The sequence below is a fragment of the Etheostoma spectabile genome, unplaced genomic scaffold (genome assembly GCF_008692095.1).
Source record: "Etheostoma spectabile isolate EspeVRDwgs_2016 unplaced genomic scaffold, UIUC_Espe_1.0 scaffold00002088, whole genome shotgun sequence".
Classification (NCBI taxonomy): domain Eukaryota; kingdom Metazoa; phylum Chordata; class Actinopteri; order Perciformes; family Percidae; genus Etheostoma; species Etheostoma spectabile.
Window position 1 is genome coordinate 1 of NW_022602850.1, and position 27,037 is coordinate 27,037.

The window sequence follows — 27,037 nt, forward strand, 5'->3', positions numbered from 1 at the left end:
CTGGAGCTCATGATAGAGCACATTTTGAGTCTCAAACAATCCAGATGTGTTACAAGATTTTCAGTGTAATGTGCTGTCAAGCGATGGTGGTATAGCGGTGAGCATAGCTGCCTTCCAAGCAGTTGACCTGGGTTGATCCCAGCCATTCTTGTGTGGTGCTTGCTTTATTTGTGAAGATTAGCCAGAAAGGTACTACGCCCCAACACAATTTGGTAAAATATTACATCTCTGTTATGGTCCAACTAAGGGAGCATATCAATCAATTAAGCTGCCTCCATGAGTATCCACAGACACAGGCAGCGCACTACGATTTGAAAATTGCCCGTGTCTGGTAACTGCTTTCAACCAATTAAAAAGTTTATGAACATTGTGCAAACAGGTATACTTCTAGCCTTTTCAGGTTGTTGTGGCCGAGTGGTTAAGGCGATGGACTAGAAATCCCATTGGGGTCTCCCCGCGCAGGTTTGAATCCTGCCGACAACGAGAGGCATTCTTTAAGAGTGTAGCAAACCAATGACACATCATAGTATACCAAATCACTGATGTGCATTCATTAACAATGATGTGTTATCTGTAAGCCACCAGTGTCCACCAATGTATCTCTTAGCATTTATTTTCAGTCTGTGTTACAAGATTTGCATTGAGCGTTGTATTGTCCAGCAGAAAGAGAACAGGTGTGTTACTTTTCGACTATGATTCATACCATAGCAGTGCAGGGTCCAGGTTTGATTTCCAGCCACTGCCGTTGCATTTACAGGTTTTGAAGCCATATACAACAATAACATTACCCCGGTTCTTCTTTTATTCAGTGATATTTCAATTTCCTGCGGGAGTCATCCCAAAAGGATTAATAAAGATAAGTGTATGTCTATCTCAGAAAAAAGTCAAAAAATCTGAAAATCTCAGGGGATGTAGCTCAGTGGTAGAGCTCATGCTTTACATGTATGAGGACCTGGCATCTCCAGCAGGTATTATGGTAGAGTCTTTAAAGAGCTGCAACAGATATTACCTCCTGTGGTAATCTGACTGGTAGGGTTATAGAACGTAGTGGTAGACTAAGACCTCCTGTGACACAAACCAAGTAGTATGCTCTTCTTTTATACCTCAGACTATCAGACAGCACAACAAGCACTTTAACAGTACATGTTTTACAGTTTCTATTTTACTGTATTACATGCTTGTACTGTTATGTTTTTGTATTACACTCCAGTTTTTATGGGTGTTACGGCAGGTGTGAGCATTGTAGAGATTTCACTTCAGACACTTTGCTTTGTTAAACATCAACAGACTGGAAATAGCCTTACTGATGATACAAAGCATAGGAATTAGCAGAGGATTGTTTCGATCCATCGACCTCTGGGTTATGGGCCCAGCACGCTTCCGCTGCGCCACTCTGCTCTGCAACTTCTCACCAGGCCTTGGAGAATCTGTGATTCACATTTTGACGGAAGGTGGCAACCAAGGTTACAACAGCTTACGGGTTGTAAAGTTAAACATTTGGTAGACCTTGCAACTATCTTTTATGTGAGCTACATTGATTATTCACATGTAAGACTTGTGATTGGCTGGCGTTTTAAAAATGTCATTGTGAGTAAATATAAACATAAGTAAGTAGTCTACCAAGTTTCCTCTTATCATTTTAGTGGACACCCAGTGAGGGCTACCACGATGGTTTGGACTGGGTCGACTAGGGTTTTCAGCTGCTCTCGAGCAGACGGCTGTTTTCACTCTGGTTCTCTTCATAACACACAAGTCTTTCGCCTTTAACTAAAGACTTCCTTGGAGGGGACGTCGATGAGTTGAAACTATTTTGGTGGGCTTTGCTGTTGGCCGAGCCTTTTGTACTTGTTTTTGCTTACCTTGCTTTTACTCATCAGCTCTGTTTTAATCCCACCCAGAAAAGAGATTTTAGACCTGGAACAAGCCATCTTTTATTTCCTGTGGAGGTCCAAGTGGGAACGAGTGCAAAGAAGAGTGATGAAGAAGCCAAAGGAGAAGGAGGGAAAGGAGGCCGGCCTGTTATGTTTTTAGGGAGCAGATTTACAGCTTACACATAACAGCAGCCACGACCCCATCCAGAAATCCTAAGACTGCAGCTATGGCACGGTTCTGGATGGGATCATACCTCAGAAGAAGAGAAGACATTACCCTCTGATCTTAAAGTACCTGTTAGGGATGAGCGAGTACAGCATTATCTGTATCTGTATCTGTATCTGTACTCGGACTGGGCGGGGCCTAACCCGGGAGTGGACAGGATTTAACCCGGAAGTGGGTCGGGTTGTCTTGAAATGGGCGGGGCTTTAACCGGTATGTTATTTTAAGCATGCAATTGATATGGGTTGATCAGAAGCGGGGGGGACTGTGTTCTACGGATTAAATAGATTTAATAAAAAAAATTCGAAAATTAAAAAAAAAACTCTTGACAGTCAGAGACGCAACAAATGAAAAAGGAGAGCCATGTTCTGCTCATTGTTCCTCTTATTTTTCCCAGTTTTTTCTGTTGCATGAAGTTGAAGCAGGACATGAAAAATTGCCAGCATGCTCTAATACAACTTTGACTGCTCCTAATCTGGGCTAATTTATGATAAACTGGATTTTAATTTCAGATTACGATTGCAACAGCTCCTGCCTTCAGAGCTCGTCCGGGAATTGAACCCGGGACCTCTCGCACCGAAGCGAGAGAATCATACCCCTAGACCAACGAGCCACTTAAAAACAACATAAAGAAATTTTCTATCGAGTAAATGTGATCAGTGACTTGAAAGGCAATTGTTAAGTAGTTTTTTTGGCATGTGTTGTTTTTATGGCTCCACTACCAGATTGAGCTTTCTGACAATAGTGGACGAAAGACTACTTTTGAAGCAAAACATTTTACCAACATTGGAACTTGAATTTTGGTAAAAAGGAAATTCAGCTTGAAAAGGAATGCAGCTTGGATTTGTCACTGACTTGAAAGACTATGGTCAGGTAGATTGTCATGGGGACTTTTCATGGCTCCACTGCCCGATTCAGCTTTCGATCGATATCATTGACACAGGAAACATTTGATACAAAATGTTTTTTACAAAACACAGACTTGATTTTGTCAGTAAAAAGTGAAAGTAAAATCGGGGGAAGGGGAATTTTCAAGCCCCACCTGCTCCCATCACCCCAACACAAAATGCTTCACCCTGTTTAGTTCTGACTCTGGGGCAGAAGGCAGACCTGTCCCAGATGACCTGAGAGGCTGGGGGGGTCATAGTGTAGTAGCAGATCAGCAGAAATGTATTTGGACCTAACCGTTAAGTGATTTATAAACTAGCAAAAGTACTTTGAAATCATTCTTTGAGACACAGGAAGCCAGTGTAAAGACTTCAGAACTGGAGTGATGTGATCCAGTCTCTTGGTCTTAGTGAGGACTCGAGCAGCAGCGTTCTGAATCAGCTGTAGCTGTCTGATTGATTTTTTAGGGAGACCTGTAAAGACCCCGTTCAGTAGTCAGTCTACTGAATATGAAAGCATGGACAAGTTTTTCCAAATCCTGTTGACACATAAGTGCTTTGACCCTGGATATATTCTTAAGGTGATAAAAGGCTGTCAGTTGTTGTATTGGACTATAGTCCCCTGGCGATAAGGTTATTTAAATTTGTGTGTCGTCCACCTTTTATGGTAACTTATGCTGTTTTTCATAATCTGAACCAGTGGAAGCATGTTAAGAACCAGTATTAATGCAAAGAAAGGACTGGAGCATTTATTGTAGAGAATAAGTAGGCTGACACTGAAGTATTGAGACAACAGTGACTGAAAATCTAATTCAATCTACATATCGGTCTTCTTAAAGATCTAAATAGATTTTCTCACCTCAGAGTCATCTGGAGCACGTAACGATTAGCTTCTGTCCCTCTGAACCCTGAGTGACAATCACTCTGCAGTGAATGAGATGCAGTTCCCCCCCCCAGTCTAACCAAGACTATACTTTCAGGGATCATTTCTAGAGTTTCTGACTTGAGGAATGTGTTTCTAAAGTGTTTGGTCTCGCTGACCACGATGATGAGTCGTGATATTCCTTTCTGAGCGTGAGGCTGACAGAGAGTAATGATTCACTTCATATGTTCTGTCATTGATGATCGTTCTTTTCTTCTTTATGGAGCATTGAAGAAGGGAATTGTCAGAGTGGTAGTAGCAGATATGTGGAAAAACTAACACGTGTGAAAGTAATAAAACATACTAAGCTTTCTGTTTAACTGAAGTTATAGTCAGTCTTGATGAATGTCCAGTCCATGCTGGACAAGGTTACTTGAAAGGGTTAACACCTACTTTCTTGACTTTGTAATGCCTTATGTCCGGTGTAAAAACGTAAACTGAGTTAAGCCATAATTCATTTTATTTCTACCTTTGCTTTTCCTACTTTGACATGTCAAAAAGGTACATTGTTTGAAAGCCCATCTCTACACATCCATGTTCCACTCCCACAGGTGTTTCCACTTGACTAATCAGACTGTATGGCCTTTACAGGCTCAGCTTGATTGACATGTATTAAAGGGGTGGAACGGTACACTGAAGTCCCGGTGGACGGGATGGCATGTTGGAACGAGGTTTGCGTACATACAGCAAATACTTGAAGCCAGGTTACTCTACGAGTGGATACGGGGCGTTGAAGGTGATGTGTAAATCCTGATTGATTCAGTGATTTTTTGGCCCTATTTGTGTCTAAAGGCTGGTTAAGCACTGTAGGGAGGAGATGCTGGACAGTTTTTTTGTCTCGTTCCAGGGATTGGCATGTCTGGGTGATGGCGTTGGATATACGGGTTGAATCCAGCCTGAGGCCCTTGCTGCATGTCACTCCCCCTCTCTCTCCCCTTTCATCTTTCAACTGTCCTCTCAATTAAAGGCCTAAAATGCCCAAAAAAAATCTTAAAAAAAAAAAAAAATCTGAACTTATATGTTTAATTATAGCCGATAGAGAGAGATCCACCCATTACCTTAATTTATATGCGTTGTACTTCCCTTGCTGGGTGAGTTAGGGAAACTGTTACAGCATAGCAGAGTTTTCTGTCCACCTCCACACGCGTAGTCTTCTCTTCAAGCAGACTTACTGCCTCCTGGTCTTGTCTGACCTGGTTCCCACTTTCTCATTTTGTGTGTGGCAGCACATTCAGCTGCAAGAGATTCTCAACAATCTGGAAGAGCTCCATGTTGGAAGGAACAGTGGACGTCAGAAGGTACTGTTGCGGCCGTAGCTGTTGCTCCACGATCCGTGCTGGGCTCTGAAACGTTCCCCCCCAGTCTGGTTCAAATGGTGAGTGGTCCATCTGGTGGACCGAGCTTCACTGGCTCTATGGGGGTGAGATGTGGATGATCAGCACCAATGGAAAGGAGTGGGCTGGCATTCTCAAACTGCTGAAGGGAGAGACCTGCCAGGTACTTCTACCTCTTCTGCTGACTGACTGGATAGGATGATCCGCCAAGCCTAGGCGAGCTAAGCCATTACTCCCAATACTGCCAGTCAGTGTACTGTATGTTTAGCTTATATACGGTAAAAGACAAATTAAGACTTAACAGGGATGCTTACTTGTGGAGGTGCTGTGGCTTAGTTGGTTAAAGTGCCTTTCTAGTAAACAGGAGATCCTGGGTTCAAATCCCAGCAGCACCTTGTTGTTGGAGAGATTACCTCTTTTGGCGCGTCGTCATCATCAACCCAATCCCTGTGAAAGTACCCTGGTAGCAAATAAAAATTGCATGTTACATTTACACAGAAACACCAATAACATGGCCACAAGGTGTTCTATTTGCCTGATAACTAATGAAATTAATTAATAAATGCGCTACTTTGGCTCCACTACAGTTCTGTGTCAGTCAACTGCTCCATTTCAATCACCACTGTGTCAGACTTAATGCCCCGCCCACAACAACATCTGATTAGCAGGCAACTTAAAAACAAGTACAGGTCATCTCTGCAACAACAGGTTTTGCTGGGATTTGAACCCAGGCACTTCTGCTGACTAGACAGGCGCTTTAACCAACTAAGCCACAGCACCTCTGGGGATGAACACGGATGCATGGCCATTATGGAGGTACTCGGTTTAAACAACTGAGGGGTTGGGTCATCTGGTAAGGATGCCTCCTGGGATTCTCCGTAGAGAACTGGTCCAGGCACGTCCAGCTGGGAGGAGGCCTCGGGAAGACCCAGGACTAGGTGGAGAAAGTACATCTCCAACCTGGCCTGGGAACGCCTCGGGATCCCCCAGTTGGAGCTGGTTTATGTGGCTCGGCAAAGGGTAGTTTGAGGTCCCTGCTGGAGCTGCTGGACTAAGATGGATGGGAGGAGGGAACCCTTTTCACTAGCTCATTGTATTCTTGCAAGACGGGCTTAGTTGCAGGAGGGCTGTAGCTTAGTGGTTTAAAGCGCCTGTCTCGTAAACAGGAGATCCTGGGTCCAAATCAGCAGTGCCTGGTCATCATGGTATGAAGTGTTACCACATGGTTGCGATACTTAACGTGTGCAACCCAGTTATTGCCTGATTTTTTAGATCACTAAAGTGACATGTGATGTTGTATTGTACCCTAACATTACATGTGTCCTGTAAAGCGAAAATAAAAGCCTTTTATTGGAGGTGTTTTGCAACTTTAGTGTGAAGATTATAAAGGTTTATTATCATGAAATTCAGTCTTACCTTGGAAGCTTAGGGCTCCTGCACACTGCCTGCATGGCGTGAGGTGTCAGCTGAGGTTAGAATGCCTACCGTATTGGTCAATACTGTTAACATGGGAGAAATAAAAACAGACACGCCACACAGCAAACACTATGTTGACTGTGAGGAGGACTAAATTAGGACTGTGTTTTAAGCTTTCCATGGCTTTCCATGAGAAATGGCATGATAACAGCTGTTTTCAGGGTGATGATGGAACATGGCCTGACGGAGGGAGTGGTTAATGACCTTGTGATGAGGGGACTTATGGTATGGAGGTTGGATTTTACAGGGCTGTGGGGAAAGGGTCTCTCATCTCTCAAGGTCCTTGCATAGGACTTCTGTTGTTCTCGGTAGGCCTGCCTATCAACAGTGAGTCCTGAGGTGTCGCTCAAGGACACGTCCAGCTGTTTTCATTTGCCGGAGTTTGTAGGGGTCCCCTACTGGAGCTGCTGGACAATGATGGATGGATGGAAGCACCCTGTTCATTAGCTCATTGTATTCTTGCAAGACAGGCTTATCTGTAGAAGGCGCTGTAGCTTAGTGGTTAAAGCGCGGTGTCTCGTAAACAGGATCCTGGGTCCAAATCGCAACAGTGCCTAGTTATCACTTAATGAAGATCCTGGGTCCAAATCCCAGCAATGTCTCATTATCAGTTAATATTTATGTTATCTGCACTACAAAGTGTATATATTTGTTATTTATTTTTGCTAAAGTGCTTAACAACCATAATTAATTTTGCCCAGTTGTGGCCTGTTGATGGGCAATACATATCTAAAGGGAAATAGATTGGACCCATTTTTTAATGCTTTTAAACCTTGTTTTGTTGGGGCTGAATGTGGCCCCGGTGTACACCAGTACCCTGTGACATCACCCCGAGGTTGTGATGCTGACTGAGGTCAGAGGTGAAATAAACATGAACTTTACCGGCCAAGGCACTTTGGGCGCTGACTGTGTGATTTTAACGTCTTCGATGCTTCTGGAATGAAAATTGATAAATTAATTATTGATATTGTTGACTATATCGGGATATGCAACTGAAGGAAGAATCACCTTCCACCGCTCTATTACCTCCTCAGTTGAGGTCAACCGCCATAAACTGTAATTTCTCAAAATATCATCCTTCCCTATATGCCTTTGCATCTTGGATATTTTTCTGTTGTTTAGACATGGCTACATTCACTTAAAGTATCCAAAGTGCACAATACTCCACTGTACTCTGTTCAGTTGTTTACACGAGTCCTCCAAATACCGTGCAGCCGTGTTCATCCCAGAGAGGTGCTGTGGCTTAGTGGTTAAAGTTCACTCTGTGGTGAGTGAAATGGAGCAGTTGACTGACACAGAACTGTAGTGGAGCCAAAGTAGTGCATTTATTAATTAATTTCATTAGTTATCAGGCAAATAGAACACCTTGTGGGCATGTTATTGGTGTTTCTGTGTAAATGTAACATGCAATTTTCATTTGCTACCAGGGTATCTTAACGGGAGTTGGGTTGACATGATGATGACACGCAAACAGAGGTAGTCTCTGCACCAATAAATTAAGACTTAACACGGATGGTACTCATGGAGGTGCTGTGGCTTAGTTGGTTAAAGTGCCTGTCTAGTAAACAGGAGATCCTGGGTTCAAATCCCAGCAGCACCTTGTTGTTGCAGAGATTACCTCTGTTGGTGTGTCATCATCTCCTCAGGAGATAAACTTGGATTAGCAGCTACGATGAACTTTGTGTAAGCAACTGAACAGAGTGCAGTATTGTACTCTTTGGATACTTTATGTGAATGTAGCCATATCTAAACAACAGAAAAGCATCCAAAATGCAAAGGCATAAGATTCTTCCTTCAGTTGCATATCCTAATATAGTCAATTAATATCAAATAATAAATGTATTAATTTTTATTACAGCAGCATCGAAGATGTTAAAATCACATAGTCAGCGCCCAAAGTGCCTTGGCCTGTAAAGTTCATGTTCATTTCACCTCTGACCTCAGTCAGCATCACATGCACCTGAAACCCCACCAACAGTGATGTCACAGGGTCATGGTGTACACCTGGGCCACGTTCAGCCCCAACAACAAGGTTAAAAGCATTAAAAAATGGGTCCAATCCATTTCACTTTAGATATTTATTGCCCTCAACACGCCACAATTGGGCAAAATTATATAATGCTGGTTAAGCACTATAGCAAAAACAAATAACAAATATATACACTCATTGTAGTGCAGATAACATAAACATTAACTGATAATGAGGCCACTGCTGGGATTTGGACCCAGGATCTCCTGTTTACAAGACAGGTGCTTTAAACACTAAGCTACAGCGCCTCCTACAGGATTGCCTGTCATGCAAGATTACAATGAGCTAGTGACCAGGGTTCCAACCATCCATCCATCTTTGTCAAGCAGCTCCAGAGAGAGCTATAGAGAGAGAGTCTTCCGCTGAAGGCTCTACCACATGACTGTGTTTCACCAATCAAACGTCGTTGTGCAGTCACGTGACCATACTCGATCTCAGCATACTCAATCTTTACTTTATTCAAGAAACTCATGCTTCAGAAGCAGACTGCGTCATTTTGGAGGAGTCAATGGGGAAGAGATGAGTAGTTTTAGGTAATAGGTCGGCAGGGGTCGCTATACTGCAGGGAAGTTCAAGGAACCATCCGCTATAGGATTTAGTAGAGAATAGTTTTGATCCATTGACCTCTGGGTTATGGGCCCAGCACGCTTCCGCTGTGCTATTCTGCTCTGCTGTTTGCACTTAGGGGTAACATGTAACATGTAAAGCAGGAGCTCTACCACTGAGCTACATACCCTGAAGATTTTCAGATTGTTGACTTTTTTCTGAGACAGACTCAGACTTATCTTTATTAATCCTTTTGGGATGACTTACCGCAAAGAAATTGAAATACTACAGAATAAAAGAAGAAAACTGGGTAAAACATGTATGTGTATATGGTTTCAAAACATGGCGGTGGCTGGAAAGTGAGCTTGGCAAAATGCTTGTGTAACGGGTTGTAAATAGGTTGTTAAATTCCTGCATATATGGGAACAGCGCCACCTGCTGGTGTCACTTTCTCAATGCGCCGCAGGGTTAAAGATAGGGAATTATGGGTAATCCACAGCAGAACTTCTGATAACTGCTGTGGTAAGTTGCATGTTACACGCTGCAGAGACAATATTAGCTAAAAAAACGTTTTAAAGCCACTACACAATGTTTAATTTTATGTATTATTTTTGTATTGTACTTTAGCGCTCAATGCCGTTAGTTTGTCGTCGTTTGAAGCATTCGTTTTGAATTTAGAGCCAAATGTTAAGTTAGCTAACTTACATGCTTCTGGCTAACTCAATGTGTGTGTGTGTAGGGTTTGTGTCTCCGTGGTGTCGACGTACTCGCCCTGATTTCACTTGATTTTCCCATGTGCAGGTAACAGTTATTGAATTTGTTGTTGACTTTTATGTATGTGCAATGTTAAATGAAAATGTATAGTGTTAATGTAGGTGCTGTATTCTGGTGTTGGAGATGTGGTAGCCTACTGTTTAAAATTTGTATTGGCATACAATAGAAATTTGGGAGGTTAGGATTTTATTTAATTTTAGATGACTGTGAAACCATTTTTGTTATAATTCTTGTAAAAAATCCACTATACGATCACAGACATTTAAGAATAAATGAGCAGAACTTCTGATAACTGCTGTGGGTTTGTGTCTCCGTGGTGTCGACGTACTCGCCCTGATTTCACTTGATTTTCCCATGTGCAGACGCAGACGCAGCCTCACATACACAACTCAGCGAGACTGGCTGTAGAGGACCATTAGAGTAGTCCCACAACCGTCACACTTGCACTGCTATGGTGTAAATCTAGTCGAAAAGTAACACACCTGTTGCCCTGCTGGACAATACAACACTCACTGCAAATCTTTGTAACACATCTGGGCATTGAGAAATGCACTGGTGGAGACGGGTGGCTTCCAGTACCTATGAGATAATACAATATTGTTTATGAAGCCACAAACTATGTAGGGTGTTGTTTTAATGCCCCGGATCCCTAACAGGGGGTATATCTCCTTCAATGTTGAGTTAGTTTTCTGATCGGTTAAGATTTCTATGGGGACCCCTACCCGGGAAAAATGTTGAAGTAAACTATTGGCCACTGTCTAGCCTTGGTTTCTGAGGGAGAAAGCCTCTGGGTAACGTGTTGCATAATCACAAATCACTACGATGTAATGGTGACCTGCCCTACTCCTACTGTTAAGGAGTTTAGATCGGTGGTTAGAGTCACCTGCTGCCTCCATGTCCCTGCTCGACACCCTCTGCTACAATTCTCCATGTCTCTTCTCTCTCTGTCTGTCTCTTTCTCTCACCCCCAACCAGTTGAGGTAGACGCCTCCCCACCCTCTTAAAGAATGCCTTTCCTTGTCTCAATCTCAGAAATAACCACAGAATCACAACTTCCATTCATGTGCTTGTGCCAGTATTCAACCACCTGAAAGTCGCTGTATTTCCAGCATCAGTTGTGTTTTTAAAACACCGCCCCGTGTGAGGGTTGAACTCACAACCTTCAGATTATGAGACTGACGCGCTGCCTACTGCGCCAACGAGGCTACGAAAGCACTTTCGATGGTTGGGAAATTTCGTAAAATTTGGTCTTCAATCTTAATAAAAACAATGTATGTGGAGACTTATGTACTCCACATACTTTGCCAAACTTTGCGTAGGAATCGGCGTACGCCCGTCCTACGCTGGTTTTAGGTAGTATGCACGTTTCAGAAATGAGGGCCAATGTGACCACAATAAAGAGTTCTTGAAGAAAGGTTTGTACTTTAAAGTTCTAGTTTTTTCCAACTCTTCTGGTAACACTTGGTACTATTTCATAACTTTTGTCTGTAGTTCTCTATTCTTTCAGGGCTTAACTCTATCCCCCCGCCTTTTTTTGTTTCTTGTTATGTCTTGGCAAGAAGTATTATGCTTTTGTGTCGTCTGTCCATCCGTCAGCCAAAGAACAGATACCAGCATGTAACTTTGCAAATCAGTGGCTACCATGGCCGCCATCAAGATGCCATTTGGACCTCCAGAAACTTTCTGGTAAGAAAGCACATGCAGATCCCATTCCCTCAAAACCTGAATCACAGATTTTCCAGCACCTGGACTTGATCAGACTGGGAATATGCCAAGAGATGTTCACAAGTTCAGCCGAGGTAAATACTCGGCCCACATTCACACAGACCTAAAACTACTCATTTAATGCTGGTTACCATTTTCTAAAATAAACAATGTCAGAGCAAATTGCAAAGAGTGAAGGGTGTTGATCAAAAATTTTAATAAGGGATTGGCTCATTATTGCCAACCCGACATCATGAAGACAGAGACAGATCCTTTTATTCTTCCTTATTCTTGTTGGAGAACAGAAGAACTCAGTTTTGTTTTTATTTTTCTGTTTGCATCAGTTTTCAAACCCGAGCGCCTTATTTAGGTTTTGTTGCAGGAATATTTTACTTTGAAAGAGTGTAAAACAACTTCCTAATAAAACAGGTTGAACTATCTGAGATTATTCATAAAGTGTGTGTGCGTGTGAGTGTGCTTGTTTGTGTGCGTGTGCTTGAGTGTGGTGTGTGTCAAAAAAAACAATGATTCAGTTTGAAATATATTTTCATCCACAAATTAATTAAATTCAAAGCCTCGTAGTAACTCATAGTATAGTACGTCAAAAATTCATAAAAAGTCATAGTATAGTATGTCGAAAATTCATAAACGTCATAGTTTAGTATGACAAAAATTCATAAAATGTAATAAAAAGTCAGAGTATAGTATGTAAAAAATTCATAAAAAGTCGTAGTATAACATGTAGAAAACTCATAAACGCCATAGTTAGTATGACAAAAATTCATAAAATGTCATTAAAAGTCAGAGTTTAGTATAACAAAAAAATCATAAAAAGGCATAGTATAGTATGTCAAATATTTGTAAAAAGTCGTAGTTTAGTATGACAAAAAAATCATGAAAGTCATAGTATAGTATCTCAAAAAAGTCATAAAAGTAATAGGATAGTATGTCGACAAAAACATAAAAAGTCATAGTATAATATGTTGAAATATTAACAAGTAACAAGTAACATATTAATAAGTAACAAGTCCAGATTTATAGTGCTTGTGTAAAGCAAGAAGAATCTGAAGTCCTCTGGAGAATGCGGGCATTGATCCCGCTACCTCGCGCATGCTAAGCAAGCGCTCTACCATTTGAGCTAATTCCCCTTTTCAAAAAATGTCAGGTATGTTGAAAAAAATCATAAAAGTCATAGTGTAGTATGTCAAAAAATTCATAAAAGTCATAGTATGTATGACAAAAATTCATTAAATGTCATTAAAGTCATAGTATAGTATGTCGAAAAATATAAAAAGTCATAGTATAGTATGACAAAAATCATAAAAGTCATATTATAACGTGTCAAAAAAACATAAAAGTCATAGTATAATATGACAAATATTCAAAAAAAGTCATAGTATGATATGACAAATATTCAAAAAAAGTCAGAGTATAGTATGTCAAAAATTCATAAAAGTTTGTGATAACATGTCAAAATTCATAAAAGTCATAGTTAGTATGACAAAAATCATAAAATGTCATAAAAAGTCATAGTTTAGTATAACAAAAAAATCATAAAAAGTCATAGTATAGTATGACGGAAAAATCATGAAAGTCATAGTTCTCAAAAAGTCATAAAAGTCATAGGATAGTATGTCGACAAAAAACATAAAAAGTCGTAGGTAGTATGTCGTAACAAGTCAAGATTTATAGTTCTTGTTGTAAAACAAGAAGAATCTAAGTCTACTGGAGAACCGGGCATTGATCCGCTACTCTCGCATGCTAAGCAAGCGCTCTACCATTGAGCTAATTCCCCTTTTCAAAAGAGTCATATTATGTTGAAAAAAATCATAAAAGTCATAGTGTAGTATGTCAAAAATTCATAAAAGTCATAGTATAGTATGACAAAATTCATAAAAGTCATAAAAGTCATAGTATAGTATGTATAAATATTCCTAAAAAGTCGTAGTGTAGTATGTCGTAAAGTAAGTATGCTAAAGTATGTCAAAACAAACATAAAAGTCATACTGTTATATGTACAAATATTTATAAAAATCATAGTATAGTTGTCAAAAATTCATAAAAAGTCACAAAAGTCATAGTATAATATGTCGAATATTCCTAAGTTGTAGTATAGTATGTCGTAACAAGTCCAGATTTATGGTCTTGTTGTAAAACAAGAAGAATCTAAAGTCCTCTGGAGAATGCGGGTGTTGATCCCGCTACCTCTCGCATGCTAAGCAAGCACTCTACCATTTGAGCTAATTCCCCTTTCAAAGAAAATTATAGTATAGTATGTGAAATATTTATAAAAAGTCGTAGTTAAGTATGACAAAAAAAATCATGAAAGTCATACTATAGTATGTCAAAAAAATCATAAAAGTCATAGTATAATCTGTCAAAATTCATAAAAAGTCATAGTATAGTATGTCAAAAATTCATAAAAAGTCATGGTATAGTATGTCAAAAATTCATAAAACGTCATAGTATAGTATGTCGAAAAATTTCATAAAAAGTCATAGGATAGTATGTCGACAAAAACAAAAAGTCATAGTCACTTCCTTAAAAGTATGTTGAAATATTCCTAAAAAGTTTTAAAGCAAGAAAAATAAATGTCGGTTATGCCGAAATAATTTTGGGTATCTCTTAAACAAAGCCTTTCGTTGACAGCAGGACTCAAACCTGCATCCATCGCCTTAACCACTCGGCCACGACAACCTGAAAAGCAGCGTTTTACCTCTTTGCACAAATGTTCATAAACTTTTCAGTTGGTTAGTAGTAGTTACCAAACAAAGGCAAAGTGCAAATCGTAGTGCACTGCCCGTTTCTGTGGATCCTCGTGGAGGCAGCTTGATTGATTGACATGCTCCCTTAATTGTACCATAACAGAGATCTAATGTTTTATCAAATCGGGTTTGGCAAGTAAGCTTTCTGGTTACTTCTTGACAAATAAAGCAAGTAACCACACAATGAAAACTAACGCGATGGCTGGGATCAAACCCAGGTCAACTGCTTGGAAGGCAGCTATGTTCACCACTATACCACCATCACTGGACAATGTAGATTGTGTCCATTTTTACAGTTCATTGTCCGTCTGGATTTATTTGATAAAAAAAGCTTGTAAAACATCAACCCTGTGGTCTACAGTCAAGATATGAACATCATTTTTTTAGGACAAACTGGGTTATTAGAGATTTGGGGCTGCAGTGAGGTCACTTGATGTTAACGGTTGTAGGACCTTAAAGACAAATAAAACGGAGCATGAATCTCACAGACATGTATTGATATCACAGACAGAGCAGTAAAACCTAAGCCATTTTCCTCTCTAAAACACTTCTCATATGTCTTGGGAGTCACACGTGAAGAAATAATCATTATAACATATACAGTTGACAAAATACATACGTTTTTTTCAAAGAAAGTCCAGACGCTTTTGCCCTCATGACATTTACTTATGCCATTTACTTATAATAATACACACAGCACACACAGCAATGCTACACAAACATTTGTGTGTCTAAAACAGTTCTCCTATATGCAAAAATAAACATAATAAACATTATAACTCATATAAAGCACATACTATTTACAATTCTTCAAATAAGGCCCAAATATATCCCAAATCTCAAAGCAGTGGGGCCATTTCCTCTATAAAACGGTAGATATCTATTTTGTTCCGCTATAGCATCTTATATCGCATAGTAGACTAGTGTGACCATAGTGTGACTAGGAAGATTGATCTCTTTAGGACTCCATACTCTTTGTGTGACGTTGTCTCCCATATATGGGCATATTACTTCCTTCTCTTCCGTAAACAGAGGGTAGACACGGAGCCCGGAGTGACATAAATAAGCAAAAACGCGATGAATTATAGACATAAAGTGGATAAATCGTGGATGTGACGATATGGATTTAATGCTCAATGACCCCGAAAAAGGCACAGGTTCCAGGCTGGATAAAAATCACCTGTAGAGGCTAGAAAGACCCAGAAGAGACCTCCGTAAACGCTAACTTGTTAGCTTTTAGCTGCAATTTTTGGTAAGTCTATCATTTATGGTTATTAAATGATTAAACTATGAATCAGAGGTGCTGTTTTTGCTCGTGCACGAGTCTCTTGGGTTCAGAGGGTTAAGAATACAAACTGACTATGTGACAGATGTGTAATCTGTCATGTCCTGCCTTCTGAAGCTCTAGCCAGGAGCCATTCCTCGCCTAAAACAATATGAGTCATTCCAGGAAATGAAAAGAAAACTCACATCTACAAAGATAAATTGGATAGATGTAACTCCCTGATGGTCTAGTGGCTAGGATTTGGTGCTCTCACCGCTGTGGTACGGGTTCAATTCCCAGTCAGGGAATGGTCATGACTTGACAGATTCACGTGTAATATTTGAAAGAGCAAGTTCTTAGACTGGTTTTTGGTTGATTTACATTTATCAAATTCTTCCTCATTAGTTTAACGCTAATGTAATGTTATTTTGGATTTAAGTCCAAATTTTGACATTTTAGTGCAATGCAAAGGTGCATAACAGATTGCTTTCTACTTACCTGGAGCGATGCAAAGCAGGGGTGGCCAACTAGTCAAGGAACAGCAAGAGACTTCGTATTTAAATGTACATGTTTTACAGTCTCTATTTTACTGTATTTATTTACTTGTATTGTAGTATATTTATTTTATTATGCTCCAGTTTTATGGGTGTTACGGCGGGTATGGGCCATGTAGTTTCCATTTTTATAGATGAAATAAACTTGACATGAAATTAAGTTTACTCTTCAGCAGGTGGAGACATTTCACTTCAGACACTTGCAGCAACAGATGCTTTGTCAAACATCAACTGACTTAATGCTTATTCCACTTATGACAAGGTAAAATCGTTTTTGCATTCTTCACCCCTTTAAGATCACTTTCCAAAAGATGATTTTTTCAATTCCTCTTTTTAGTCAACTTCAGCAAGACAGGTGCTTTAACCACTAAGCTACAGTGCCTCCTAGAGTTTTGCCTGTCATGCAAGAATACAATGAGCTAGTGACCAGGGTTCCAACCATCCATCCATCTTTGTCAAGCAGCTCCAGCAGGGGACCCTAAACTTCCCTTTTCCGAGCAACTGGGGGATCCTGAGGCGTTCCCAGGCCAGGTTAGAGATATAATCCCTCCACCTAGTCCTGGGTCCTCCCCGAGACCTACTCCCAGCTGGACGTGCCTGGACCACCTCCCTAGGGAGGCCCCCAGGAGGCATCTTGACCTGGACACCAGCTCATTTTTGTTTTGCAGCACATCCAGCTGCTAGAGCTTCTCAACAAGCTCGAAGAGCTCCATGTTGGAGGGAACAGTGGACGTCAGAAGGCATTGTTGTGGTCGTAGTTGTTGCTCCACAATTCATGCTAGGCCCTGAAGCGTCCTCCCCAGTCTGGTTCAAACGGTGTTAAAGCAAAAAGGAATACATTACTTTATACGTTACTCCCAATACTAACAGTCAGTATACTTTATGTTTAGCTTATTTAAGGTAAAAGAGAAATTAAGACTTAACATTACACCTACTAATGGAGGTGCTGTGGCTTAGTTGGTTAAAGTGCCTGTTTAGTAAACAGGAGATCCTGGGTTCAAATCCCAGCAACACCTTGTTGTTGCAGAGATTACCTATGTTTGCATCCCATCATCATGTCCACCCAATACCCCTGCTACCCATTAAAAGGATCGCTTTGCATTCAGTCTTGTAATCACCATAAGAATTAGGTATCACTGAAATTTGAACAGGTGCATTAGAACTGATTGTTGAATGGTCTATCATGGCGGTTTTCCACTGCGTGGTATCTACTCGCCTTTTTTGGGTTTCCATTATGAAAAAAAGTCCCTGGGACCTGCGACCAGGTACTTTTTTTAGTACTACCTCAGTCGAGGTTCCAAGCGAGCTGAGGCGATACCAAAAGGTGACGTGAAAACCTGGAGACTGCTGGTTGGTCGGATCACTGCGTTTTTAGCAAACAAGAGTGCAGAGTGTGTGTCCAGAACAAACGGGACATTTCAAAAAAAAAAATCTAGCCAGACACCGACAGATTATCTACTCTGCACTATTCTCACTTTTCAACTGTTCACTATTAGGGGCTTTTAGGGGCTTTATGTTGTTTCCAATATTGTACACCGTTACTTTAAAAAAAACAAGAAAAGAATTTTTTTTATTTTATTCTCTCTGTATCTCTTACTTACTCACTCACAGACACACACAGACACACACGCTCACACATACCTGGTGTGAAAATAAAAAAGACAAAAAAAAAAAAATTATCACACTGATCATAGAAAAATTAAAGTTAAAAAAAGAAAGTTATAATGAGTATAAAAACTTTTTTTCATTACATTTTACTTAAAAATTGCAACCGCATTGTTGTATTTTGTTGCAGAACTTTTTCTGTATATAGTTTTTTTTACCATGACAACACCACTGATCTGAAGCTCAATGCTGATGATCAATAAATTGCATGCTTAAAATAACATAATAATTTAAGCCCCGCCCATTTCAAGACAACCCGTCCCACTTCTGGGTTAAATTTGCCCACTTCCGGGTTTGGCCCCGCCCAGTCCGAGTACAGATACGGATACAGATAATTCATGTGGTAAACAGATACAGATACAGATAATGCTGTACTCGCTTATCCCTATTGACAATAATGATGCTCACAAAACAGTGTACTTGCAATTGCGTTTCATGTCCTCTTAAATACAAAGAACTGCTAAGTTCAGACATTAGTTCCAAATGAAAACAGTTGTTGTCAGAAGTGGGATTTGAACCCACGCCTCCAGTGGAGACTGCGACCTGAATGCAGCGCCTTGGACCGCTCGGCCATCCTGACTGATCCAACAAATGCAGTAGGACCTGTCTCAAAAATTATAATTTAATATAGTAAATTAAAGATGTCATGATATAGTAGGTTCTCAGTCATCCATGTCATAGTTAAAAAGGGAAGGTTACTCAACTGTCAGTCCAAATATATGGGTGTTCATGGAGACATGGAAGAAAGTCACCAGGGTGGCAATGTGCTTGACAAAGGCAATACATTGCACGGGATGTGAAGGGAATGTGCAATACAGGCCAAATCCTATGGTGGGAATCAATATCCACTAATGTTTCTGTCAACAATGTCCACCTGAATCCAGAAATGTCCCTGCCAGATGGGAAATAGACCTGACAATTGGATCAACATTGTGCAATTATCTTCAAAATGTCCAACTGAGTCCACAGATATACCTGCCAGATGGGAAATAAACTGATAACTGTCTTTGTGGTCTAAATGTGTCAAATATTTCCGTACAATGTCCACATTGAGTCCAGATGTGTCCGTTTTGGTTCCTGATCCATGCTGTTACCCCAAAAGTTCACAACTAGGCCAAGGGCAACTGGACTTGGTAAAAGGTTCTCCGCAGAAGTTTTGTCTCTCATCCAAGAGACTTCTTTAGTTGTTTTTTTTACACAGAAAGGGTTGGACACAGTGCCCACTACCCCACCCATATCTGACAATTGAAAGCTGTGGGGAAAGGGGGGTTCCAAAGCTAATAGACCATCAACAAGCAGTTCTGATGCACTATGCTGGCCCATTCAGGATGAGCACTGTATACTCTGACTCTATTGCCCCTTATCAGACTAAAGCTGTTAAACCTAAGGCAGACCCCTGGCTAAATGACACCACAAGGGCCCTTAGGCAACACTGCAGACAAGCTGAACAAAGATGGAAAGACAATCTACATGTGACACTGGGTGTATTAAGGGACAGTCTATCACATACCAGAATGCTGTGAAGGTGGTGAAGATGCAGCATCTCTCTTCTGTCATAGCTAGCAATTGCCACGAACCTAGATTGTTATTTAATACTATTAACTCCGTCATAAATCCATGCACCTCTGCTCCAACAGATGTGTCAATTAGTACATGTGAGAAATGTCTTGGTTATTTTATTGACAAAGTAGCATCTATCTGGGAAATTACCAGTGCTAATTTTAAGGTCTTTTTATCTGCTTCTCCTACACACTCAGCTGTGTTTGAGGAATTTAAGCCTGTGTTGAGGTTGTACAACACATGAAACCTACCAACTGTCCCTTAGACATTGTCCCAGCCAGAATGGTGAAGGAGGCTTTTAATAGCACCATTGGGGCGAGTCTTCTTACTCTTTTTAAGTTAATTGCTAAGCCTGTACTTTGTTACTTTTACTTGAGTAAAGAAGTTAAATCAGTACTTCTACTTTTACCAGAGTATTTGTTAACACAATTATATGTACTTCTACTTGAGTACGGGCAGTGAGTACTTTTGCCATCTCTGATGGTGGTTGGTATGCAGGTCACTTGATGTAATACAAGCAAATACATAAGGCCCCACCCAACAGTTTTGTGATACGTGGCGTGCAACTGTATGTCAATGATCAAGCTTGCTGCTGTGACCAAGAAACCACCAGCAAAATGACTGATACATCATCAGTTCCGGAATTTTCTTGAATGCCAAATATTTGAAATCAAAGTCAGAATCCAAGTGACATGTAAGAACAGTACAATGCACGTCCAGCTTCTACATTTCCGCATGAGTCAGCTTCCTCAATTTCTGAGTAACAGGAAAATAGCCTGATAAGCATACATGTGCAGCTCAACTTCAAAAAGCCATAAAGCAAATGTTTGTGGCTTAAAGATCGAGCTCCCGCTCATAAAATGTCCAACAAGCGCAGTCTCTGTGGCGCAATAGGTCAGCGCAGTCGGCTGTTAACCGAAAGGATGGTGGTTCAAGTCCACCCAGGGACGTTTGTAGCTAACAAAGAAGCCAAAGGAGAAAAGAGGGAAAGGAGTGCCGGACCTGTTATTGTTTTTAGGGAGCAGATTTACAGCTATACACTTTGTGGCTCACACAGTGGCTAACCTTTGTTGCCATCAAAGATGCTATTTGGACCTCCAGAAACTTGCTGGTAAGAAAGCACATGCAGATCCCCCCATGGATGTGATCAGGATGGCTGCAGTATCTAAGTAGTATGTGTTTTATGATTGTACTTTTGTTTTTGAATGGTACATGAACATATTTTAAAGAGTGGTTTTATATCTGTGCTGCGAATTTTGGCAAACTGTTTTGATCACTTGAGGTATTTCCGTGTAGTCTTTGGTCTTGGACAGTTACCTTGCAATCTAAAACTGTATATCCTATTGTCTCTGGAACAATAGTTGGCAGTTGGAGGAGTAATGGCTCTTTACAGTGAATATGCAAAAGAAGATGTTCACAAATTTAGCCCAGGTAAATGCTCAGCCCATATTCACACAGACCTAAACCTACTCACTTAATGCTGGTTACAATATTCTAATAATCAACAATGCCAGAGAAAAATGAAAAAGTGTGATAATTTTTTTTTAATAAAGTATTAGCATTTTTTAATAAAGTTATGGCTTTTTACTTGCAAAGGTTTTTTTTCCATAACATTAACAAGCATACCGTTAGTTACGGCCCCTGTGTCTGTCACGATGTGGAGAGTTGGTACTTGCAGGTAGTGTGGCCGAGTGGTCTAAGGCGCTGGAGGCGTGGGTTCAAATCCCACCACTGCCATTTGCAAATGTTACATTGCTGGAAGGTAACCAATGTGGTCTCTTACAGCTGTGTCATTTGGCCTGAACTTGGTGAAGTAACTAGAATCATCCATCAATCACCTTGCTGAGATTGTTCCTTGTTAACCTGAGGTTCAACGATTGGTGAAACCTTCCTTTCCAGCACTTTGGAGTAGAAAATCAACAAATAATTGTGATAATTAATCGTGATCTCCATATTGATCAAAGTAATTGTCGTTATCATTTTGGCCATAATCATGCAGCTCAAAGAGATTTTATCAAACCAGGTTGGGCAAGTAACCTTTCTGCTGACTTCTTGTAAAAAAAGAAAGTACCACAACCCAAAAACAGTTACTGCGATGGCTGGGAATCGAACCCAGGTCAACTGCTTGGAAGGCAGCTATGCTCACCACTATACCACCATCGCTGGGCAATGCGTTGTTCACTTCAAATCTTGTACTACATCTGGGCATTGAGACTCAAAGTGTGCTCTATCACTGAGCTACAGCCCCTGATGAGTCAGAAAGTCCCTCCAGGGGGTCCTGTGTTTCCTCATTCACAAGAATGGGAAGTGCATAAATATGTGCTAACTCCCTTCGATAGCTCAGTTGGTAGAGCGGAGGACTGTAGACGCATAAAGCTGAAATCCTTAGGTTACTGGTTCAAATCCGGCTCGAAGGATCTGTTTTTTCCAAAGTTTCCTTTAGGGGATCAATAAAGTATTTCTGATTCTGATGTAGAGATGGACAGACGACCCAAAAGAATAATATTTCTTGCCGGGAGGTAACAAGAAACAAAAAAAAGAGTTGCGGTAGACAGAGTTAAGCCCTGACAAAACAGAGAACTACAGACAAAAGTTGTGGAATAGTGCCAAGTGTGACCAGAAGAATTGAAAAAAACAACCATTTACTTTAAGGTTTGTACTATAAAGTACAAAAGTGGATGTGGCCTAAATGCTGGAATAGCGCCACCTATCGAATGATGTGCCAAATTTTAAACTTGGCCATTCCTCGTTAGTATAATGGACAGTATCTCCGCCTGTCACAATACTACAAGGACTCAAGGTAGTCCCGGAGAACGCGTTGGACTACTCATGAGGGGAAAGTGGCCCTTGGCTCAGCCTGTGTTCAGCGTGGGAGAAGAACTCTTGATCCTAAAAGGGAATATTGTCAAGCGATGGAAAGAGCACATCTCCTGGACATGAACAACACGTCTCAAGGCGCAGCAGTGTGTCAAGTCTGGGCACCTTAGAATTCCTTTTATTGTCTTTGCAGATAATGTGGTTCTGTTGATCCACAGCGCCTTCTGGGGTGACTCATGAGAGGAAAGCGGGCCTTGGCTCAGGCTGTGTTCAGCATGGCTAAGACCCTAAATCAGGCTTTCAGTACCTATGGGATAATACAATATTGTTCACGAAGGCACAAGTGAGATTTTTTATGATGTGATGTGCCATTGGTTTGCTACCAACGCTAAGGTTGCCTTTCATTGTCGGCAGGATTTGGACCTTCGTGGGGAGACCCCAATGGATTTCTAGTCCAGTGCCTTAAATACTCGACCACAAAAACCCAAAAAGTGGTGATAAACCAACTGCTTGGAAGGTAGCTATGCTCACTACTACACCACCATCACTAGACAATGTGATATTCACTGCAAATCTTGCAACCCATCTGGGCATTGAGACTGATTTTTGCATTAATTAACATAAATGCAAGGAGGTCACGACATCCCACAACACTGTGCTATACAAATTTGCACAAATCCTTTTCAACTGCTGAGTAAAGCAGGACATGGGTAAAGTGCACAGAGTTGTTAGACACTAGAGATGAGCCGGATACTCGGCAGAAACGAGTATCCGGTACGGATAAAGCACTTTTGCCAAATACAAGAATAATACGAGTACTACGAGTCCATATCTGTGCTCGGATTGTTAAAAAATCTGACTGACGTGTAGCTGACTGTGTCTGCGTTCTGTGATAGGCTAGTCACAGCACCCCTCCCCTACACTATTCTGTGATAGGCTAGTCACAGCACCCCTCCCCTACACTATTCTGTGATAGGCTAGTCACAGTACCCCTCCCCTACACACAAAAAGATTCCTTGTGTTGTCATGGAAATACTTTTCTAATCAGCAATAAATACAACAATTTCTGTTCAACCCGTATCTATTGCATGCTTAAAATAACATACTGGTTAAAGCCCCGCCGATTTCCAGACAACCCAACCCACTTCCGGGTTAAACCCTGTCCACTTCCGGGTTAGGCCCCAGTCCGAGTACAAATACAGATACAGACAATGCTGTACTCGCTCATCCCTTCCAGGTACTTTAAGATCAAAGGGTAAGATCTGTAAATGTCTCTGATAAATTGCAATTCTATTCTCCTACACAGTATTATATTTTTTATGTTAACAATACATTGCAGTTCTAGTGGTCGGTTCTGCTTTTATTTTGAAAAGCGCCATTTTCTTCTGCTTGTATTTTGTTTGACGCTACACTTCCGGTCATACTCTCTTCACAATGTGTTGCTCACGCATCGTCAGAGTGGTAAAAACTTGTAAGTTATTAATCATTCATCCGTTTGAATTTTGTAAAGAAAAGGTTCGCATTGTGATTTACTTTATTATTCTTGTTGTTCGCACATGGTATTTCTAAGAGCTCCAACTGTGAGAATGTGTCAAGATAGAGAGCATGCAAGTTAATGGAGGGAAACTCGTTGATTAGCGCCCTCGGAGAGCGGAATAAGGTACGATTAATATGTGAATATGATTAATATTTTAATTGTTTGTGAATCAACATTGAAACATGTTGTACTTGTGTTTTCTGTAGTTTTCACGGTGTTCATGATACAAATGGTGCCTGGTGCTCCTTAAGAAGAAGAATTAAAGTGACACCCGTTTGAAACTCTCTGCGTCTGAGTCCAAAAATCCGAGGGGCCGCTACAAGATCTTCAATCTTCTGAGGTATGATCCCATCCAGAACCGTGCCATAACTGCAGTCTTAGGATTTCTGGATGGGGCCGTGGCTGCTGTTATGTGTATAGCTGTAAATCTGCTCCCCTTTCCCTCCTTTCTCCTTTGGCTTCTTTGTCACTCTTCTTTGCACTCGGTCCCACTTGGACCCCCACAGGAAATAAAAAATGGCTCGTTCCAGGTGTAAAATCCCTTTTTTGGGTGGGATTCTTGTCAGTTGATCTGCGAGTTTATGTGAATGTTTTGCAAAATCTAAAGAAATACCCTCCAGGGGGTCCTGTGTTATCATATAAATATAAATGGAAAGTGCGTACATATGTATTAGGTCCCTTCGATAGCTCAGTTGGTAGAGCGGAGCCCTTGTTTTAAAACACCAGCCAATCACAAGCGTTACATGTGACTAATCAAGGTGTGAGTAATCAGGAAGCTCACATAAAAGATAGTGGCAAGGAGCAACCACATCTACCAAATGTTTAACTTTACAACCCGTGAGCTGTTGGTACCTTGGTGGCCGTGGGTTCCCAAACCTTCCCTCAAAATGTCAATCACACATCTTCCCGCCCCTGAGTACTAACGGTAGAGCAGAGTGGCGCAGCGGAAGCGTGCTGGGCCCATAACCCAGAGGTCGATGGATCGAAACCATCCTCTGCTAATTGTATCAGCATTACTTTCTATTTCCTGTGTGTTAATGTTTAACGAAGCATCTGTTGCTGCATCTGTCTGAAGTGAAATGTCTCCACTTGCTGAAAAATAAACTTAATTACATGTCAATTATATTTCATCCACGAATATGCAAACTACAGTGCTCATACCTGCTGTAACACCCATAAAAACTGGAGCGTAATACAATAAATATACTACATTTAAAGTGCTTGTAGTGCTATCTGATAGTCTGAGGTATAAAAGGGACACCGTTTAGTTTGTGTCAAATGCACTCTACCACTGGACAACATCCCCTGAAGATTTTCAGATTTTTTTTACTTTTTTCCAAGATAGACTAAGACTTTTCTTTATTAATCCTTCTGGGTTGACTCACCGCGAAGAAATTGAAATATCACTGAATAAAAGAAGAAACCTGGGTAAAACATGTAATGGTATTGTTGTATATGGCATCAAAACCTGTAAATACAACTGCGATGGCTGGAAATCAAACCTGGGGAAAATACTTGCACTGCTACGGTATAAATCATAGTTGAAAAGTAACACACCTGTTGCCTTTCTGCTGCTTTCTGCTCTGTTGATAAACTTTTCAATTGGTTAGTAGTAGTTACCAGACACGGGCAAAGTGCAAATCGCAGAGCGCTCCCTGTGTCTGTGGATCCTCATGGAGGCAGCTTGATTGATTGATAAAGTCCCTTATTTGTACCATAAAAGAGATCTAATATTTTATCAAATCAGTGGGGCAAGTAACCTTTCTGGCTAATCTTGACAAATAAAGCAAGTAACCACACAATGAAAACTACTGCGATGGCTGGGAATCTAACCCAGGTCAACTACTTGGAAGGTAGCTATGCTCACCACTATACCATCACTAGACATGCACTGCTCACTGCAAATCTTGGTCATTGAGACTGATTTTTGCATTAATTACCATGAACACAAGGAGATTGCCTTTTAATACTTTTCTCTTTCAGAATAAGAAAGTTTTAAAAAAAGCAGCTCTTTGACAGACTGGAGACTTGTTGGAGATGCCAGGGATTGAACCCAGGGCCTCATACATGCAAAGCATGCGCTCTACCACTGAGCTACATCCCCTGAATGTTTTTAGCTTTTTTTTTACTTTTTGTGAGATCATTAAATAAGAGAAGACACCTGGGTGAAATATGTAATATTTTGTATATGGTTTCAAAACATGGCGGTGGCTGAAAAGTGAGCCTTGGCAAAATGCTTGCACTGCTATGGTGTAAATCTAGTCGAAAGGTAACACATCTGTTGCCCTTCTGCTGGACAATACAACACTCACTGCAATCTTGTAACACATCTGGGCATTGAGAAATGCACTGGTGGAGACGGGTGGCTTCCAGTACTATGAGATAATACAATATTGTTTATGAAGCCACAAACTATGTAGGGTGTTGTTTTAATGCCCCGGATCCCTAACAGGGGTATATCTCCTTCAATGTTGAGTTAGTTTTCTGATCGGTTAAGATTTCTATGGGGACCCCTACCCGGGAAAAATGTTGAAGTAAACTATTGGCCACTTGTCTAGCCTTGGTGTTTCTGAGGGGAAAGCCTCTGGGTAACGTGTTGCATAATCACAAATCACTACGATGTAGTGGTGACCTGCCCTACTCCTACTGTTAAGGAGTTTAGATCGGTGGTTGGAGTCACCTGCTAGACACCCTCTGCTACAATTCTCCATGTCTCTTCTCTCTCTGTCTGTCTGTCACCCCAACCAGTTGAGGCAGACGCCCCCCCCCCCTCTTAAAGAATGCCTTTCCTTGTCTCAGAAATAACCACAGAATCACAACTTCCATGCTTGTGCCAGTATTCAACCACCTGAAAGTCGCTGTATTTCCAGTATCAGTTGTGTTTTTTTGTTTTTAAAACACCTGCCCCGTGTGAGGTTGAACTCACGACCTTCAGATTATGAGACTGACGCGCTGCCTACTGCGCCAACGAGGCTACTCTCAATGGTTGGGAAAATTTCGTAAAATTTGGTCTTCAATCTTAATAAAAACAATGTATGTGGAGACTTAGTACTCCACATACTTTGCCAAACTTTGCGTAGGAATCGGCGTACGCCCGTCCTACGCCGGT

The 27,037-nt window shown here is 40.9% G+C and overlaps 9 non-coding genes across 9 annotated transcripts; 6 read left to right on the forward strand and 3 right to left on the reverse strand.

Moving 5' to 3' along the window:
• Positions 1-1,724: 1,724 nt before the first annotated feature.
• On the forward strand, positions 1,725-1,837 carry LOC116675648 (U5 spliceosomal RNA). Its single transcript, XR_004328500.1, has one exon. It is a non-coding gene; the product is annotated as a U5 spliceosomal RNA (small nuclear RNA).
• Positions 1,838-3,945: 2,108 nt separating this feature from the next.
• LOC116675647 (small nucleolar RNA U3) lies at positions 3,946-4,157 on the forward strand. Its single transcript, XR_004328499.1, has one exon. It is a non-coding gene; the product is annotated as a small nucleolar RNA U3 (small nucleolar RNA).
• A 1,401-nt stretch (positions 4,158-5,558) lies between these two features.
• trnat-agu (transfer RNA threonine (anticodon AGU)) lies at positions 5,559-5,632 on the forward strand. The gene has a single exon. It is a non-coding gene; the product is annotated as a tRNA-Thr (tRNA).
• Positions 5,633-8,239: 2,607 nt separating this feature from the next.
• On the forward strand, positions 8,240-8,313 carry trnat-agu (transfer RNA threonine (anticodon AGU)). The gene has a single exon. It is a non-coding gene; the product is annotated as a tRNA-Thr (tRNA).
• Positions 8,314-8,917: 604 nt separating this feature from the next.
• On the reverse strand, positions 8,918-8,990 carry trnat-ugu (transfer RNA threonine (anticodon UGU)). Its single transcript has one exon. It is a non-coding gene; the product is annotated as a tRNA-Thr (tRNA).
• Positions 8,991-17,291: 8,301 nt separating this feature from the next.
• trnat-agu (transfer RNA threonine (anticodon AGU)) lies at positions 17,292-17,365 on the forward strand. Its single transcript has one exon. It is a non-coding gene; the product is annotated as a tRNA-Thr (tRNA).
• A 3,085-nt stretch (positions 17,366-20,450) lies between these two features.
• Positions 20,451-20,524, forward strand: trnan-guu (transfer RNA asparagine (anticodon GUU)). The gene has a single exon. It is a non-coding gene; the product is annotated as a tRNA-Asn (tRNA).
• Positions 20,525-21,665: 1,141 nt separating this feature from the next.
• Positions 21,666-21,737, reverse strand: trnag-ucc (transfer RNA glycine (anticodon UCC)). The gene has a single exon. It is a non-coding gene; the product is annotated as a tRNA-Gly (tRNA).
• A 4,223-nt stretch (positions 21,738-25,960) lies between these two features.
• Positions 25,961-26,032, reverse strand: trnaa-ugc (transfer RNA alanine (anticodon UGC)). Its single transcript has one exon. It is a non-coding gene; the product is annotated as a tRNA-Ala (tRNA).
• Positions 26,033-27,037: the final 1,005 nt, after the last annotated feature.